Source organism: Puma concolor, chromosome A1 (genome assembly GCF_028749965.1).
Source record: "Puma concolor isolate L17-30 chromosome A1, mPumCon1.1.hap2, whole genome shotgun sequence".
Lineage (NCBI taxonomy): Eukaryota > Metazoa > Chordata > Mammalia > Carnivora > Felidae > Puma > Puma concolor.
Window position 1 is genome coordinate 19,371,756 of NC_141667.1, and position 19,027 is coordinate 19,390,782.

Below are 19,027 nucleotides of genomic sequence, written 5' to 3' on the forward strand. Positions count from 1 at the left end.
TTCTTTAATTAAAAAAAGTAATTTCATTACTTGCCACATGCCAGGCAGTTTGCTAGGCCTGGAAATGAGAGACAACATGACTCATTCTCAAGGATGTTATAGCTTAATGGCGGTGAGGTAGGCAGAAAGGTTGTAATCTTGCAACAGAATAAGCTATACAAAATATTAAGAGCACAAAATATTACACAAATATATGGTATGTATGTACATATATTTCTTTATTTTCATATGTATGTGCACATATGTTTATATGCACATATATTGTAGATTATATTTGTATATGTATTTATAAATTTTAATGCTGTTGCAAAATATGTGTAAAAATGGCCTTTATGGAGAGTTGAAACTGGACAGGTAGGTAGGTAAAGCAAAGAGGACAAATATAGTATGGTTTGAAAAGGTCTTTTATATTTAATTACATGTTTAAATAGTTAAATCATTTAGGAGAGATTATATACAGATGGAAGTTTGAGAGGACCTGCGTTTTAAAGACAGATCATGTGCAAATTATGCAGGCTGTTGTGATACTAATGCATCTTTTTGTTTCATCAGTTGGCTTGATGCTCCAGGTATTAAGCAATTGTTTCTCCGCTCCAAACTCACCATTCTATACTCTCTTTTGGTTTGCTAGGATTCTGATAACCACATTTCTTCTTTTCCAGCTGGGTTTATGCAAGGCAGTGCCAACAGGAAGTACGAGACAGAGACTGTAAGGGTGTAAAAGAAACATGAGAATTACTTCTGTGTACTTCTTAAGGATTCCTTGTAGGCTTCCTCATTCAATGGGCAGCTGTCCAGCAGTGCTTCTTTATCTCAGGGGCAGCAATTCCTTTTTGTAACAGTTGATGAGTCAAGTCCAGTTTTTCTAGTGTGCACAGCCAGCCTCACTGTGTTCAGCCTCAGAGACACACACACCAGCCAGCAGGTGCCCTTCCTCAAAGGTGTGAGTGTCAACTCTGGACTGGGGGGAGGAAGGGGGGGTTCTGAACTCAGAGATAATAGCTCCAGCCCCAGGGTATCACCTCCACTTCTGAGCTCTGAGTTTCAGCTCGGGGAGGGGGGGGGGCCCTTTTAGAAATTTCTAAGTTTGTTCTTACAACTACTTTAGTTTATGTCCTCAGCACTTAAGCAGATGCTGCTTGCAGTTTATACTTCAATGATCCCTTAAAATTCTCTTACCTTTCAGTTGTCTAGATTAAGAATCTTCTATTTAGTTAATAATGTCTTACATTAAATTTTCTTCCTTTTCTTTTCTTTTTCTTTTCTTTTCTTTTCTTTTCTTTTCTTTTCTTTTCTTTTCTTTTCTTTTCTTTTTCTTTTCTTTTCTTTTCTTTTCTTTTCTTTCTTTCTTTCTTTCTTTCTTTCTTTCTTTCTTTCTTTCTTTCTTTCTTTCTTTCTTAACTTCTGTGGCTTTTTGACTGGGCACCAACTGGAATTAACCAATGCTTTTCACAACTAGGAAATCATACCTCAAATACAGTACTTGTTTATTGTAAAGATCCTTCTCTGAGATTTCAGTCCTATTGTTCTGGGTCTGGATAATAGATGTATTTTTCAAAACCTCATATGATTCTGGTGACTGGTCAAGTTTTAGCAGTGGTCTTATAAACCTATAGGAATCCCTTTAAGTGTTTCTTAAGTGAATCATTTTAGAAAGATATTTTTATAATACATGACCCTTTTTTTCTTTCTTTTTCAAATATAATTTATTGTCAAATTGGTTTCCATACAACACCCAGTGCTCATCCCAACAGGTGCCCTCCTTAAAGCCCATCACCCACTTTCCCCTCTCCCCCGCCCCACATCAACCCTCAGTTTGTTCTCAGTATTTAAGAGTCTCTTATGGTATGCTTCCTTCCCTCTCTGTAACTTTTGTCCCCCATTCCCCTCCCCCCTGGTCTTCTGTTAAGTTTCTCAGGATCCACATATGAGTGAAAATGTACGGTATCTGTCTTTCTCTGCCTGACTTATTTCAGTTAGCATAACACTCTCCAGTTCCATCCACATTGCTAAAAATGGCCAGATTTCATTCTTTCTCATTGCCAAGTAGTATTCCATTGTATACATTAACCACATCTTCTTTATCCATTCGTCAGTTGATGGACATTTAGGCTCTTTCCATAATTTGGCTATTGTTGAGAGTGCTGCTATAAACATTGGGGTACAAGTGCCCCTATGCATCAGCACTTCTTATCCCTTGGGTAAATTCCTGGCAGTGCTATTGCTGGGTCATAGGGTAGATCTATTTTTAAGTTTTTGAGGAACCTCCACACTGTTTTCCAGAGTGGCTGCACCAGTTTACATTCCCACCAACAGTGCAAGAGGGTTCCTGTTTCTTCACATCCTGCCAGCATCTATAGTCTCCTGATTTGTTCACTACAAAGACCCCAAATAGCTGAAGTAATATTGAAGAAGAAAACCAAAGTGGGAGGCATCACAATCCCGGTAGCCTCTACCACAAAGCTATAATCATTAAGACAGTACGGTATTGGCACAAAAACAGACACAGAGACCAATGGAATAGAATAGAGACTCCAGAATTGGACCCACAAATGTATGGCCAACTAATCTTTGACAAAGCAGGAAGGAATATCCAATGTAAAAAAAGACAGTGTCTTTAACAAATGGTGCTGGAAGAACTGGACAGCAACATGCATAAGAATGAAACTAGACCACTTTCTTACACCCTTCACAAAAATAAACTCAAAATGAATAAAGGACCTGAATGTGAGACAGGAAATCATCAAAACCCTAGAGGAGAAAGCGGGAGAAAACCTCTCTGACCTCAGCCACAGCAATTTCTTACTTGACACATCTTCACACATTTTTTAAAAGCAAAAATGAACTATTGGGACTTCCTCAAGATAAAAAGCTTCTGCACTGCAAAGGAAACAATCAACAAAACTAAAAGGCAACTGATGGAATGGGAAAAGATATTTGCAAATGACATATCGGATAAAGGGCTAGTATCCAATATCTATAAAGAACTCACCAAACTCCACAGCTGAAAAACAAATAATCCAGTGAAGAAATGGGCAGAAGACATGAATAGACACTTTTCTAAAGAAGACATCCAGATGGCCAACAGGCACATGAAAAGATGCCCAACGTCACTCCTCGTCAGGGAAATACAAATCCAAACCACACTGAGATACCACCTCACGCCAGTCAGAGTGGCTGAAATCCATCACCATTTGAAATAATTTTGTTGGGGGAAAGGCTGGAAACTTGAGGTTGAGTTATAAGACTTCATGTGTGAGGTCTAGGCTGAGCCATAAGATTTAGGCTGGATAATTGGAGGAGCCATTTGCAAATATAAAGCTAATGGGTAAAGGCAATACTTAGTTAAAACTGATTATTAGTAGTTTCTTCAATGTTTTAGGAAAATTATCTTCATTTTTAGATTATATTTGCCCCACAATCCTTCTCTATGAATGACTGTCTCCCCAAAGGGACTATATTCTAATCAATGACAAGAACCAGGGATTCTGTCTTTTGTTTTCCTAGATTAGATGCAGCTATATGGTAAACATCCAGTACGTGATTGCTAAATTAAAAAAAAAAAAGCTATAAGGAAATACACATGCACACTTGCTTAATACATTGCCTCACATTTAAAATTTGAGTCTTTTAAACTACATATAAAACATGTACAGCTTTTATTATGCATCTAATCTGGATTGTGTTATGCCACAAGAGAGATTATATAATCAAAAATTACCAAGATTCCACTTAAATAGAGCATGTGTTCATAATATTCTATTTGAGATCTAATTAAATTTTAAGTACAATTCTAGAATACACTCATTCTGAGGTTTTGTTGGACTCACAAACTCTCCATCTGAGCCTAGCCGTTAAAATTTCTTTTTAAGTTAACTGTGTTAACATCTTTCCTAATTTATTCTCCTGAGCAGTAGAGTCCCCTACTGCTTGTCTGTTTTAGTGTTTAATTGCTTCACAGACTCTCAGATTGAATTCTGTAGCAATTTACTTTGATCTCCTGGTGAAACAGTGAGATTTTCAGCATGAATTAAACAAAAATGGAAATGTTAATAAGTAAAAATTGTAAGGTTTCCTGAAACACTCCATCCTTTCATTTGATTGGAAGCTCACAGTGAATTAATCAATATTATAGAATGTTGTTAGCAGATTTACGATTCCATTACAAGGAAGTAAAGACTACTTAAGCTATCCCCAGTTCAAAATTTCTGACTGCACCCACTTACCTGAAAGAGAAACCGCTGTCTCATATTGAGAATGAATTATAAAGTTCTTTATAATCTTCTAAATCAGCTTTTCAGATTTTCCCTGAGTTATTAAACTGACCAATGCACATGCTTTGCACTGTTTAAAATCTTCTATTGAATAGTGCAAGATCTGAAGGGTTGAGTATATGTCACCAACTTAAAGAACTAAATAACAAATGGAATTTAAAAATAAAATAGTATGAATTTTGTATACAATGCTAAATTTCTGAATTTTAATTACAAGGGCTAACGCCTAATAGTTTTATTCATTGGGAAGATACTCAAAGACATTAGACTCATGTTTAATATTCTGTATTTCTGCATTTTCTGAATCGGTATTAAAAATTCATAGAATAATTGTACTCTATATTGATACCCAATAATCATAACAAATAAGAAGCAAATTTAATTTTTCTAACCTAGACCTATAATTTCCAGTCAGACTTTCACAAGTAACTACTCATACCAAATGGACTTTTACCCTTTGGAAGGCAAGGACTGCCATCCACTGTGTGAGAGGCAACTAACCTGAAATTTGATTAGAGTGAGGTGATTCTAACTGAATTATCTTGTATATAAAACTACTGCAAATAAAAATGTGAATGTAATTTTAATCAGTAAAATTCTAAACGGAAAAAGAATATTGACTAAATTTGTATATATTGTCCAGATAATTTTAAAAATCAACATCTAATCCTTGAATCTTTGCTTTAATTCACCTCACTTTCATTCTGATTACAGATTTTTGTATTTCAGAAACTTCAAGAACTATGTTAATGAACTCAATATTAAAAATATCATGCTGATTTGAAATCTTATTAAGGCTTATTTTAGTAGAAAGAACTGTCCTGAGATGTCTATATCTGCCCTGTCGTCTACCATATTTGTTAGACCCATGTGGCTACTGAGTGCATGGAATGTGGCCAGTGTGACTGTAAAAGTTATTTTTTTTTAATTTAAGTGTAAGTCAATTAAACTCATACAGTCTCATGTGGCTCATGGCCACTGTATCTGTAGGACAGCAGGGCTCTGTAGTATTATTAGTTAACTCTATTATTTTTTCTTATTCTTCTGAAGTTCCAAAGCAAATAGGTATGTTATTTCTTTACTTTTGGTTTTGTTTTATTTCAAGTTTTTAGGTAAATTCCAGTTAGTTAACATATAGTATAATATTAGTTTTGGGAGTAGAATTTAGTGATTCATCACTTATACAGAACACCCAGTGCTCATGATAAGTGCCCTCCTTAATACCCATCACCCATTTAGCCCATCTCTGCCCACCTTCCCTTCTGATAAATTATATATAGTAATTTTTCATAGGTTCTCTCACAGTGACTTCCAAAGTTTGAAATTATCTGTGATTAATAAAGGTGTTTGTTTCAGTTAAAAAAGAAAGAAGAAGAAACTGCAGTCCATGTTAAAATAACAAACCCATTGTCACTGGAACTTGCTGTTGAGATATTAAAAAATCATTTCCCCACATTGTTCAGTGTATTATAGAATGCATAAAAAATTGAAGCAGTTTTGTATAAGATGAAAAAAAGATAACACATGTATTAAAAGTGTCCATGGGGAAAAGATAATGAGAGGATTTATCTCTTGCACATATAATTCTTGGATTTATATCTATATTAAAGATTTCCAAAGCAATTCACTGAGTTTATTTCTGCATTGTAGGCAGTGAAAATGCCATCTCCAGGTTTCACATTTCATTAAATCATTTAATCAGTTGATATGACTACTTAATTTCAAAGAAAGGAACTGAATCAAGTTTCATAATTTATAATTGACTTATCTTAAGATATGCTACCTCCAGGGTACAGAGCATTCTTAGGTTTCCACTGTGAATACAGTATCTCCATAGTCCACTCGATTCCTTTCCTGAACAGTTGGATTTAGTACTTGAATCTCTATCCTGGAACAGAATTTTCAGAAATATTTCTCAAAGTCTAAGTCCTTGTGAAGTTCATGCCCTAAGCTCATACTTGATGAATTGCACTACAATTAAGTTGAACAAGGTGGGCCCTTTATTTTAACTCATAAGGAAAAGAAAACACACACACGCGCGCGCGCACACACAGACACACACACACACACACACAAAGGTATATATACACATAAGTAAAGGATATATCCAAAATAATATTTTCATAGTGATTATCATATGAAAATGGAACTAATAATCATTGTTTTACTATTCTTCTTTTATAAATTCTTCACAGAATTTTAATAGACACTAGCAGTAGAGAATTTAAATTAACATTGACATATGGGAGTCAAATTTTATGTTTCACACTAAATGATTTTCCTTAATGTGAATATTTAAAAAATATTTATCAGTGCATAGGCTAATAATATTTATGAATAATTTTGAGGAAATATGTGAAAAATAATTGAAATCAATAGTTTATCATGCATTCATTCTTTATCAAGTCTCACATTTAAGACTCCATACACAAGGATTAACTTATTTTACAATATATTTCATTGAAAATGTCATTATTTAACATTTGTGATACTGATTTTATTTATTTTTTCCCAGTGTTATTTGTATTCTTTATTGTTTCATATCTTAATTTGTATATTTTGATTTCTTCTTTAAAGGATGCATTATTCAAATACAAAAACAACTTTTATTATCTTTTTTGTTGAGGCATAGGTGACATAAAACATATCAGTTTCAGTGTGCAACATACTTATTCAATATTTATGTATATATTGTGGAATGATTGCCACAGTAAGTGCAGTTAACATCCATTACCACATATAGTTACAATTTTTTTCTTATGATGAAAAGTTTTAATATCAACTCTTTAAGCAACATTCAAATATACAATAAAGTATTAATTATGCTGTCCATTATATATCCAGGACTTATTTATTTTATAGCTGGAAGTTTGTACCTTTTGACCCCCTTCATTCATTTTGCCAACCCCCATCCCCTGCCTCTGGCAACCACCAATCTGTTCTCTAAGTTTGCTTTAGTTTGTTTTTAAATTCTACATGTAAGTGAGATCATATGTTATATGTCTTTCTGTCTGGCTTATTTCACTGAGCACAATGCCCTCAAGGTCCATCTGTGTTGTCATAAAAGTCAAGATTTCTTTCTTTTTTATGGAAAATAGCTCTGTAAATAAATGGCATTAGAGTGTTTATTTTAGGGCTTTAAAAAGTATTCGTCATGTTAAATTATTATTAATATTGTTATGGAATAAATCTTCTAGAGATATAGCAACTCCTTGAAACAATTTGATCTCTCAATGCATCCAAATGCAACGTGTAAAAAATTCGAATTGAAGTAGTCCATCTACCCTAAATAATATAGATAATTGAATCATGACATATCTTTATTGCAATGTTCTGCTACTCTTTCATTACCAGAACTCTCACTCCACCATGCCCGATGCCTACCCTAGGACATGATTTGGCCTTTAACTTTGGCAGAAATTAATGCTAGCCAACATGCAAAGGAGGAAGTGATAGCCGGGAGCAAGAAACATTTTCCAGTCCTCTCCCTCCACCTTTCATGTAGATGACTCACTACAGCTCTTCTTTCCAGTATGTCAGTGAATCATTTCTTGACTGAGTTGCTAACATATGTTGGTATGCCTTCCTACACATTCTCATCTGTCAGTTGTTTATTTTCTTGACAATCTTAGGAAGCCACATGTTTAAAATAAGAAAGGCAAGTGACTGGAGCAATTGGTATTATCTTGACTACTGTAACACACATTCTACTTTTTTCAGGATAAAGTCAATTACACACAACAAATATTTTGTTTTGGTATTCTTGTTTTCACAATAAACATGCCACAGTTTACTAATTTATGAAATCCATTGTGTGATTGAGAATTCATCCTAAATAATGTGGAATAAAGAATACAAAATGAATTATTTACCCAAATTGGGAGACCATTTTTTTTTATTTATTCATTTTTTTCAACGTTTATTTATTTTTGGGACAGAGAGAGACACAGATGAACGGGGGAGGGGCAGAGAGAGAGGGAGACACAGAATCGGAAACAGGCTCCAGGCTCTGAGCCATCAGCCCAGAGCCCGACGCGGGGCTCGAACCCATGGACCGCGAGATCGTGACCTGGCTGAAGTCGGACGCTTAACCGACTGCGCCACCCAGGCGCCCCTGGGAGACCATTTTTAAAAGGATATGTCAGCTCTTATACTGAATTAAAGAACCAAAATGTTGACTTCTGATACTAATGTAGGTTTGTTGGTTCAGTTTTGTTTGCTTATTTGAAATGATTGAAAAATCTTATAAGAAACCATGAAAATAATTGGTTGAAAAAACAGATCAAAATAAAATTAAGTCTATTTGTCTATAATACAAAATAACAGATTTTTAAGGGTGTGTGTGTGTGCTCGTGTGTATTCTCATTTTACTCTTAGGATTTCTGTTATTGGGATTGTGTAGAATTTATATAAGGCACTTGTAGTTCCAAAACCCTCTATAGAAAATCTGATGTTTTGTGTTTGAAAATAACTTCTTTTTTTTTTTTTTTTTTTTTTTTTTAAATTTTTTTTTTTTTTTCAACGTTTATTTATTTTTTGGGACAGAGAGAGACAGAGCATGAACGGGGGAGGGGCAGAGAGAGAGGGAGACACAGAATTGGAAACAGGCTCCAGGCTCTGAGCCATCAGCCCAGAGCCCGACGCGGGGCTCGAACTCACGGACCGCGAGATCGTGACCTGGCTGAAGCCGGACGCTTAACCGACTGCGCCACCCAGGCGCCCCGAAAATAACTTCTTTAATATGCTTACTAAAATATGTGCTTAGTTATGCTAAATCTACATAATGTATTACGTTTAGGAGCTATTTTACCTTTAATTTTACTAAGAAAATAAGGTTAGAAAATATGAGAAGCAGAAAATTATAGCTTCTTTATTTCAATATGTCTTTGGAATATCACTTTACTATTTTCTGGGTTTTTTTAAATTTTTTGTATCTGTAAATAAAGTTTTATTGGAACACAGTCATGCTTATTCATGAACATGGTGTCCATGGCTGCATTTGCACTTCAGTGGAAGAGTTGAGTAGTTGCAACATAGAGACTTTATAGCTTGCAAAGTCTGAAATATTTACTATTTATTTTAGGTTTAAACCATTTATTTATTTATTATTTTTTTATTTGCAAGTTAGTTAACATACAGTGTAGTCTTGGGGTAGAACCCAGTGATTCTTCATTTACATGTAACACCCAGTGCTTATCCCAACAAGGGATAAGGCCCATCACCCATTTGCCCCAGTCTCATCAACTGTCAGTTTATTCTCTGTACTTAAGAATCTCTTGTGGGAGCACCTGCGTGGCTTAGTCAGTTAAGCATCTGACTTCAGCTTAGGTCATGATCTTACAGTTTGAGGGATCAAGCCCTGCATCAGGCTCTGTGCTGACAGCTCAGAGTCTGCTTGGGATTCTCTCACTCTCCTGTCTCTGCCCCTCCCCGGCTCATGTGCTCTCTCTCTCTCTCTCTCTGTCTCTCTCTCTGAACTTAGAAACACTGGCTCTAGTAAATCACTCAAAGCATCACATACTGTGAAGAAAGCAAAACTGAAAAAGAACACCAACCTTACAGTTGTCTAAAATCAACCCTCGTAATGATAAGAGTAAATTGCTAGTACTTACGTTGCTAGCAATAAGGGGAGCCTTAAATTTCTCAAGACAATTTTATCCATCAGAGCTTCTATAAGTTTTACAACACAAAGTTTGGCCAAAGGGTGGAGGGTGGGGGGAAGCATGATAAAAAACCAAAATCAAACCCAAGAGAAAAAAAAAAAGGCAAATGGGAACAGACTATCAGAAAACCCAAACAAAGGCATGGTGAGACAGAACTTTAAAATATTTATCATTTGTGTGTTGAAGAAATAGAGAACTTTGGAGAACCTACAAAAGTAACCAAATGGAAATTCAATTTATTTCTAGATATTTTGTTGGTTTTGATATTATTTTATATGGTACTTTTTTCCAATTTGTATTATCTTAGATTGTTCAGTAATTTCACATAATCTTAGACTATTGCTTTTTTTAAGGATATGCAGTTGACTTTTATAAAATGATATATGATCTTGCTATATTTACTCATTAATACCAATAGTTAATGTATTCTTTTGCATTTTCAAAAATTAGCTTTCAGGGAACCAGTGTTTTCTATGTATATATAAATGTGTGTGTGTGTGTGTGTGTGCGTGCGCGCGCGCACGCGCACACACCCGCACTGGTTGCCCAGGTGTATTCAATTTATGAAGAAAAAAAAACCTACAAAAAAAAAAAAAAAGAAAAGAAAAAGCAAGATAGATATGATTAAATCTCCCAAAATAAGCTGCAGACATTCAGAGAGATGGAAATATAAAAGCAAAGTCTGTAATCAGTTATTTAAGAAAAGTATATCATCGAAAGGATGGGGAAGTATGAATAAAATAAGTATAAATCTATAACAGAAATATGGTGTGGAAACTGCTGCATCTAAATGACAAAATTCAAATCTTAACTTACCAGACAGAAGGGAAAAATTACCCATGAACAAACACCATTAGAATAAAATGCTTTGTTTAAGTAAAAATGAGGACCAAAGAACCTGGAATACTTTATTTATAGTAGATAGATATCAGATTAGGCTTCTGTAGTAAATTAAAGTTTCAGTCAAGAGAGAGAATCGAATATAAATATTTTCAAGCATACAAACTATAAAATTTTTCACAGTTTAGATCCTGATTGAAATTTTAAAAAAGATTTTGTAAGCAACAAAAAGAAAGAATGGGGAGAAAGAAACACAATAAAAATACAATTTAATGAGATGTACTGATATTTTAAATTTTTTTTTTCAACTTTTAATTTTTATTTTTGGGCCAGAGAGAGACAGAGCATGAACGGGGGAGGGGCAGAGAGAGAGGGAGACACAGAATCGGAAACAGGCTCCAGGCTCTGAGCCATCAGCCCAGAGCCTGACGCGGGGCTCGAACCCACGGACCGCGAGATGGTGACCTGGCTGAAGTCGGACGCTTAACCGACTATGCCACCCAGGCGCCCCCTGATATTTTAAATTAAATAGTGAAAATGAAACAATAACCATTTTGTGATAAATTGAAACAACTGGCCTTTTCGAAGCAATAACAGAGAATGTGATTTTTTCTGTGGGGTTATAATGCTATAATCATTATTTTGTTCCAAAAAAGAATAGAAAGTGTGAATATATTCAAAGGACTCAATGATATATACATAAATTTTACATAAGCACTAAAAACTATTATCTATTTTAAAGTATTTTGAATAAAAGAAGTGAAAACATTTTAAACTTTATTGGTCGAACAGAAATGAGGATAGGGTAAATAAAAAGCTTGAAACACAGAAAATACCTACAAAAGCGCATATTTGCCAATTATTTTTTTGATCACAATAAATAAAGCATATAAGGGCTACTTATAGGAAAAGGTATATAGACTTGAATGCAATATAATAAGAAAACAAGTATGTAAAAATGAAATTGAAAGGAAATGAAATTCAAACATGGTAAAAAAAATGGCGTGGTAATGAGAAAGGAGAAAAAATTAATTGCCCAATTTATTTTATTTTATTTATTTTTTATTTTTTTTTAAAATTTTTTTTCAACGTTTTTATTTATTTATGGGACAGACAGAGACAGAGCATGAACGGGGGAGGGGCAGAGAGAGAGGGAGACACAGAATCGGAAACAGGCTCCAGGCTCCGAGCCATCAGCCCAGAGCCTGACGCCGGGCTCAAACTCACGGACCGTGAGATCGTGACCTGGCTGAAGTCGGACGTTTAACCGACTGCGCCACCCAGGCGCCCCTTAATTGCCCAATTTATAATTGACAAAAAGGAGAAGGAGCGTAAACCTCCCTAAAATATTGAACTGTATAAATGAAAATTAAATTGATACAGAAATAATGTGAATTATTTATATTGGCTCTAGATAAGTTAGAAACCAAAATTTAATATAAATATCAGATATATTAAAACTGTTGTATAGAGGGCAGCCTGGGTGGCTTAGTTGGTTAAGCATCCAACTGGATTTTGGCTCAGGTCATGATCTCTTAGTTTGAGGGTTCCAGCCCCACACTAGGCTCTGTGCTGACAGCTTGGAATGGCTTGGGATTCTCTCTGCCACTCCTCTGTTCTTTCTCTCTCCCTCTCGATCAAAAATAAATGAATAAACATTAGAAAAAAGTTATATAGAAACAGAACATACACAAATCACCTCAGAGAAGTTTCTATAAAGATTCAAACAATGTGATTTCGTTATCATAAAGTTCTAAAGGCTATAAAAAGATAGTGTTAGCATCTCATTTACAGTAGAGAAAGTGCAAGATCTCCCTTATAAATATTTTGTAAAACAGTTACTAGAGACAACTAGAAGTATGAATTTATCAATTATTATTTATTCATCATTTTAAAATAGATATATTCCAAGAATTTAAAAATAGCCAATCATAGATTCTATTGTATTCACAATAATAAAGACTTTTAAAACATGAAATATTTTCTAAACCTGTTCCTAGGTATGTTTGCTTGTACACTGGATTTGCATATGCAAAATTGTGGAAATAATTGGAGGCAAGTGATGATTATATCTTCCTCCAGAAAAGAAGGAAGGTCCAATGAAGGTTTTTTTCTTTATAATTATAATGCTGGTTGATTGCTAAACAATTAGTTAGGTTTGGGCTTGGTAGTTTTATTTTGTATCTTACTAACATATGTATTGTTTATTGAGGGCTGAATTAAATTTCTTTGTAACCTAATTAGAAATGTATAAAGCAGAAACATTTTCTTAGAAACTGTGTATCATGGAAGCAATTCAAGGTCCACACAGCACAAGGAAAAAGCTAAGTATCTGACTTTGGGTACCCACATTCTCACTTTGATCTAAGCATTTTGACTTAAAATGCTAAGGGGATCCATGTCTGATTTATGTATCTATTACATTTGGTTGTTTTTTATATAATTTAAAGCTATGTGTCTCACAGAAGTCTTTGTAAAAATAAGTAAGATTTAAAAATCTGTTTTAAAAAATATTAAGGGGCGCCTGGGCGGCTCAGTAGATTAAACATTCAATTTTGGCTCAGGTCATGATCTCAAGGTTCATGAGTTTGAGCCCCACATCAGCCTCTCTGCTGATAACTCAGAGCCTGGAGCCTTTCAAATGCTGTGTCTTCCTCTCTCTCTGTCCCTCCCCTGTTTGCACTCTGTGTCTCTTTCTCAAAAATAAATAAATATTATTTTTTTAACATTAAAATGTAAGACCTATTAATTGACATGCCATAAATGGGTCTACAAATGGCCAACTAATCTTTGACAAAAGAAAAAAGAATATCTAATGGAAAAAAGTGTCTTTAGCAAATGGTGTTGGGAAAACTGGACAGTGGCATACAGAAGAGTGAAACCAGACCACTTTCTTACACTTTACACAAAAATAAATTCAAAATGAATGAAAGATAGAAATATAAGACAGTAAACCATCAAAATCCTAGAGAACACAGGCAGCAACCTTTTTGACCTTGGCTGCAACAACTTCTTACTAACTATGTCTCTGGAAGCAAGGGAAACAAAAGCAAAAATGAATGATCTCATCAAGATTAAAAGCTTCTGCACAGCAAAGAAAACAATCAACAAAACTAAAAGGAAACCAACGAAATAGAAAATATTTGCAAATAACATATCGGATAAAGGGTTAGTATCCAAAATCCATACAGAACTTATCAAACTCAACACCCCCCCAAAAAAAATAATCCAGTGAAGAAATGGGCAAAAGACATGCATAGACACTTTTCCAAAGACATTCAGATGGCTCACAGACACATAAAAAGATGCTCAACATCACTCATCATCAGGGAAATACCAATCAAAACCACAATGAGATACCACCTGACACCTGTCAGAATGGCTAAAATTAACAACTCAGGAAACAACAGATGTTGGCAAGGATGTGGAGAAAGGAGAACATGTTTGCACCATTGGTGGGAATGTAAACTGGTCCAGCTACGCTGGATAACCGTACTAAGCGTCCTCAAAGAATTAAATATAGAAGTATCCTATGACCCAATAATTGTACTACTAGGTATTTATTCAAAGGATACAAAAGTGCTGACTTGAAAGGGCACATGCACCCCAATGTTTATAGCAGTGGTATCAACAATAGTGAAATTTTAGGAAGAGCCCAAATGTCAATTGACCGATGGATGGATAAAGAAGATGTGGTGTGTATATACATATATATATATATATATATATATATATATATATATATATATGACATATATGTATGTATGTACATATATGTAGTAAATCAAAAAGTGATCAAAAAGAATGAAATCTTGTCATTTGCAACAACATGATGGAACTATGTTGTATTATGCTAAGTGAGATAAGTCAGTCAGAGAAAGACAAATATCATATGATTTCACTCATGTGGAATTCAAGAAACAAAACAGATGAACATAGGGGAAGGGAAAGAAAAATGAAAACAGAGAGGGAGGCAAGTCATAAGAGATTCTTAACTACAGAGAACAAACTGAAGGTTGCTGGAGGGGAGGTGGGCTGGGGATGAGATGGGTTATTGACATTAAGGAGGACACTTGTTGGGATGAGCACTGTTGTATGTAAGTGGTGAATCACGAAATTCTACTTCTGAAACCAATATTGCACTGTATGTTAACTAACTTGAATGTAAATTTAAAAACATATAATTAAATCAGAAAGTCAAGTAATTTGATTCTATCTAATTCTCATATCTTACAAAGTGGAAAATATCCTGTCTTTTCCCTCAGTCTCAAAATGTGATTTGTGGACTCCTTTTGTCAGTATTTCCAATGATACTGGGAGGCAGATTCCTTGATCCAAAATAAGACATTCTAATTTGGAATCCAAGGGAGTCCGATCCCCAATCTTCATTTTTTATAATTTTGCTAATTGATTTGTAACTATTTTTTAATATTTTTTAATGTTTATTTATTATTTTTGAGAGAGAGAAAGAGAGTGAGTGGGGGACGGGCAGATAGAACAGCAGTTCCAGAACCTGAAGCAGGCTCCAGGCTCTGAATTGTCAGCACGAACCCAACGCGGGGCTCAAACCCCCGAACTGAGAGATCATGACCTAAGCCAAAGTCAGATGCTCAACTGACTGAGCCACCCAGGTGCCCCTGATTCTCAACTATTTTAAACATACAAAGGATGACTACACAGAGGATGGAATTTTTTTAAGTATGAAGTTATGATTCTGAGAAAAAGTAAATTCGGAAATATATTTTATACTATATCACCTATAATTTAAATTTGCTTATTATTGAAGTTAAGAAAAACAATGTAAGAAAAGACTTGTGGAAATAAACTACAAAAATGCTTTTTCCTCAGATAAAGATAAGTTAAAGAAAATAGAATAGGTTTGGAAATAATCTTTTTCAGCAAACTAGGGTGGAAGGTGATGTGGGGAAAATATCCCAAATGATTCAGTTAACATTTTTAAAAGGTAGGATAAAGTGTCTTAAAGTAATATATCTAGAGTATTAGAGTGCAAAATAATAAAATGAGAAGTATCCGATATAATGTACAATTGTATGTAATTACCTTTTATGAATCCCTTGAAGTTAAAAAAAAAAATCTGGCCAGTATTAAGACACCTCACGCTGAGTAATACAGATCATTTGAGCGGATGTTGTCATCAATTTTATGGACTTCCATGAAACAACTGGATTGCTTTTTTACATTGATGGCACCAGGCATCCCAAGTTTATACTCACTAGCTTAGCAAATGCCATGTATTAATGAAACAAAGCCGCATTTTGCACCTTCATTTCACATAAGCTGAAATCCCTGGAAACAAAGTCACTTTTGGAATAGTTTTTTATTGTAGATAGGATAAGACCAAAACTTACCAGTTTCACTTTTACAAGCACACATATGCACAAATCATGTCATACATAATCAAAGAAAATGAAACATTGCTATGTGATTATAGCAAACATGATATGGAAGAGAATCCAATTGTATATTAACTACAAGAATGGGTTTCTTCAATGAAATTACTGTGAAGGAAATTAAATTTCACTATACCCTACAAATGTGTCATTAATAGCTGTGTTACCTTGGTCTAAACAATTCTAAGGATTTTATTTTTCTCAGTTTTGGAACCCAGGGGATTATTTTAGAAACTCCTCTAATACATTTTCCAGCATTAAATATCTGTGGTTCTATTTAGACAATACAAAAAAAATATATATAGGACATAAAAAACTTAACATAGCTATAAAAAAGTTGAAATAAAGAACCAAAATTCTATCTTTTATTAAAATTTGAGGCTTTAGTTAAAGAGTTACTTAGGTGAACTCTATCCTCCATCTCAAAAAATTTATGAGAGTAAAATGTGCTACTTAGGAATATGTTTCACTGCCCGTAGGTGTCATGACAGAAGGAAAACATCCTCATGTTCATCACTTATTTTCCATGGAGATGAGAATGCAAAGGCATTGTAGCTAGGAGTTGACCATCTCTACCAATTAGTCACTCTCCTCTCCTCAAGTCAGGGAAGTCAACCTAGGGAAACTGGACTTACACCCCACCTGATAGCAATGAGGCACCCTTTCCCTTCCTCACTGGGTGGTGTCAGAGGAGGCCAAATAGAGTGTCAGGACTTTCCCCACCATGTGACAGTAGCAGTAAACAGACATCATTCCCTTTTGCGTCTGCTTTGATATCAGTGGAAGATTAGCGAGGAGCCTGAGTGCTAATATCCATGTCAGTGGAGGCTAAGGGGAGAACCTGGCCTTCCTGGGAGGTGGGCATCATCACAGTAATGCCAGATTGTCAGGAGCCATTTGTTTAGTAAACCGAAATTAACAGGAAGTGATTTCATTAATGGATAGTGCTGCTTGATAAGCTCATTCCAATTCAGGGCTTATTTTTAAAGTGTCCTTAACCTATGGGGAATAGGCTGAAGAACTGAGTCTGATTTAGTGGAAATTGCTTGACATGGATATCTCATCTGGGAACATCGAGACATAGAGGGCTTTCTCTTGAGCTGTAAGGACCCCTCCAAGCCACAGGGTTCTCCTTGAAGAACAGATAGGGGTAGACAGTGGCATGCATACCTGAAGCTAGGCTCTGGAGGTATTGGGCCCAGTTAGAGAAGGGAACTCAACTCAGCGAATCCTTCTGCACCTGGGCAGCTGTCAGACTGGCCAGGACAAGGACACAGAGAGAAAGAAGTCACAGACTTACCTAACTTGTGAGGACTAGAGATATGGGATGTACCATGGGCATAAGCTGATGTCCTGTCCCCCAGAGAAGAGAAGCCCCATATAGTAGTTACCTTAAGTCAGGGCAAATTCATGTAGCCCAAATCACCCCCAGATCCATTGTAAACTGGATGAACTATTCAAAGTGACACATAGTGCTCGTGACAAGTAGTTTCAAAGAAATTCCAAAGTTACCTTGACAGCCCGTAAGGAACATTTTGCATTTTCCTTTCTTTCTACTCTCCACAGTTGTGCTGGACTCTCTTCCTTTTTACCTCCTGCTCACAACAACTGTCACCCTCAGTTGTTTATTATGTCACTCAACAGCCTCAAATATTTTCCATTTCCCATCACCCAGATTCTCTAGTCCCAGAGCAAAATCATCTGCACCACCTAGGACCTTGTTAGAAAAGCAGGTCCTCAGACACCACTGCAGACCTTCTGAAGTAGAAACTCTGAGAGTTTTAACAACCCCCCTAAGGGATTCAGAGGCACAGTTGAACCACTGCTTTACTTCAAAGAAGAGCCCAAGAGCTAATTTAAGAAAAGCCAATCAACAAAACAAAACAAACAAACAAACAAAAAAAACAAAAACCTGACAGTAGAGAGTCAGCATCCCCCTTTCACCACATAAGATTCCATTTTGTCTCATATCAATAATGTCCAGGTTTTAATAAAAATCACTTATTATAGCTAGAAGCAGGAAAATCTGAAATTGAGTCAGCAGATGACAGCCCTGAGATGACACAGATGTTAGAATGATCTGACAAGGATTTTAAAACAGACATCGTAAAAATGCTTCATGAGCTATTATGAACATGCTTGAGGCAATTGAGTTGATGTAAAGACTTAGAATAAGCAAAAGAGGAGTCTCAGCAAAGAAAATAAAGATACAGAGAAGAGACAAATGGAAATCTTCGAACTCAAAAAGACAACAACTGGAATAAAAATCTTAATGTTTCAGGCACCAAGTAAAGGGATTTGCAAACATGGTCTTATTTTCTCTTCATAACACCATGAGATGGAGAAGAGAAGTCTCTTGTTTAAGCTCTCACAGCTGCTAAGAGCTGGGGTAGGGTCTCAGTTTCAAGTAGATTTGTAAAAAAGCACTTGCTGTAGCTACATTGTACAACTTCCTGAAGAAACTATCTAAAACACAGGATAAAAAAAATATGTACAAGAATATGCACGGCAGCATTGTTCAGAGTGGAGAGAAAGAAAAAATAATAAAGGCCCACCATCAGGATAATGACTAAATTAATTATAGTATATCCACACCTTAAAATATTTTGTAGCTGTCAAAAAACAATGAATTAAAACTGGTGCCAGTTGAAAAAAAAAAAACCTCAGCGTCTGAGTACAATGGCAAATTGGAAGGACTGAGTAAAGAATCTGTGAATATGAAGACAGAAAATACCTAATCTTTTTTTTTTTTTTTAATTTTTTTTTTTTTTAACGTTTATTTATTTTTGGGACAGAGAGAGACAGAGCATGAACGGGGGAGGGGCAGAGAGAGAGCGAG

General features: G+C 35.3%; 1 long non-coding RNA gene across 1 annotated transcript in view; it reads right to left on the reverse strand.

Moving 5' to 3' along the window:
• Nucleotides 1-386: 386 nt before the first annotated feature.
• Nucleotides 387-19,027, reverse strand: part of LOC147584043 (uncharacterized) — a 176,489-nt gene continuing 157,848 nt past the window's right edge. Inside the window, exon 2 of the long non-coding RNA XR_015255110.1 lies at nt 387-707. This is a non-coding gene — a long non-coding RNA (uncharacterized LOC147584043). The remainder of the gene's footprint in view (nt 708-19,027) is intronic.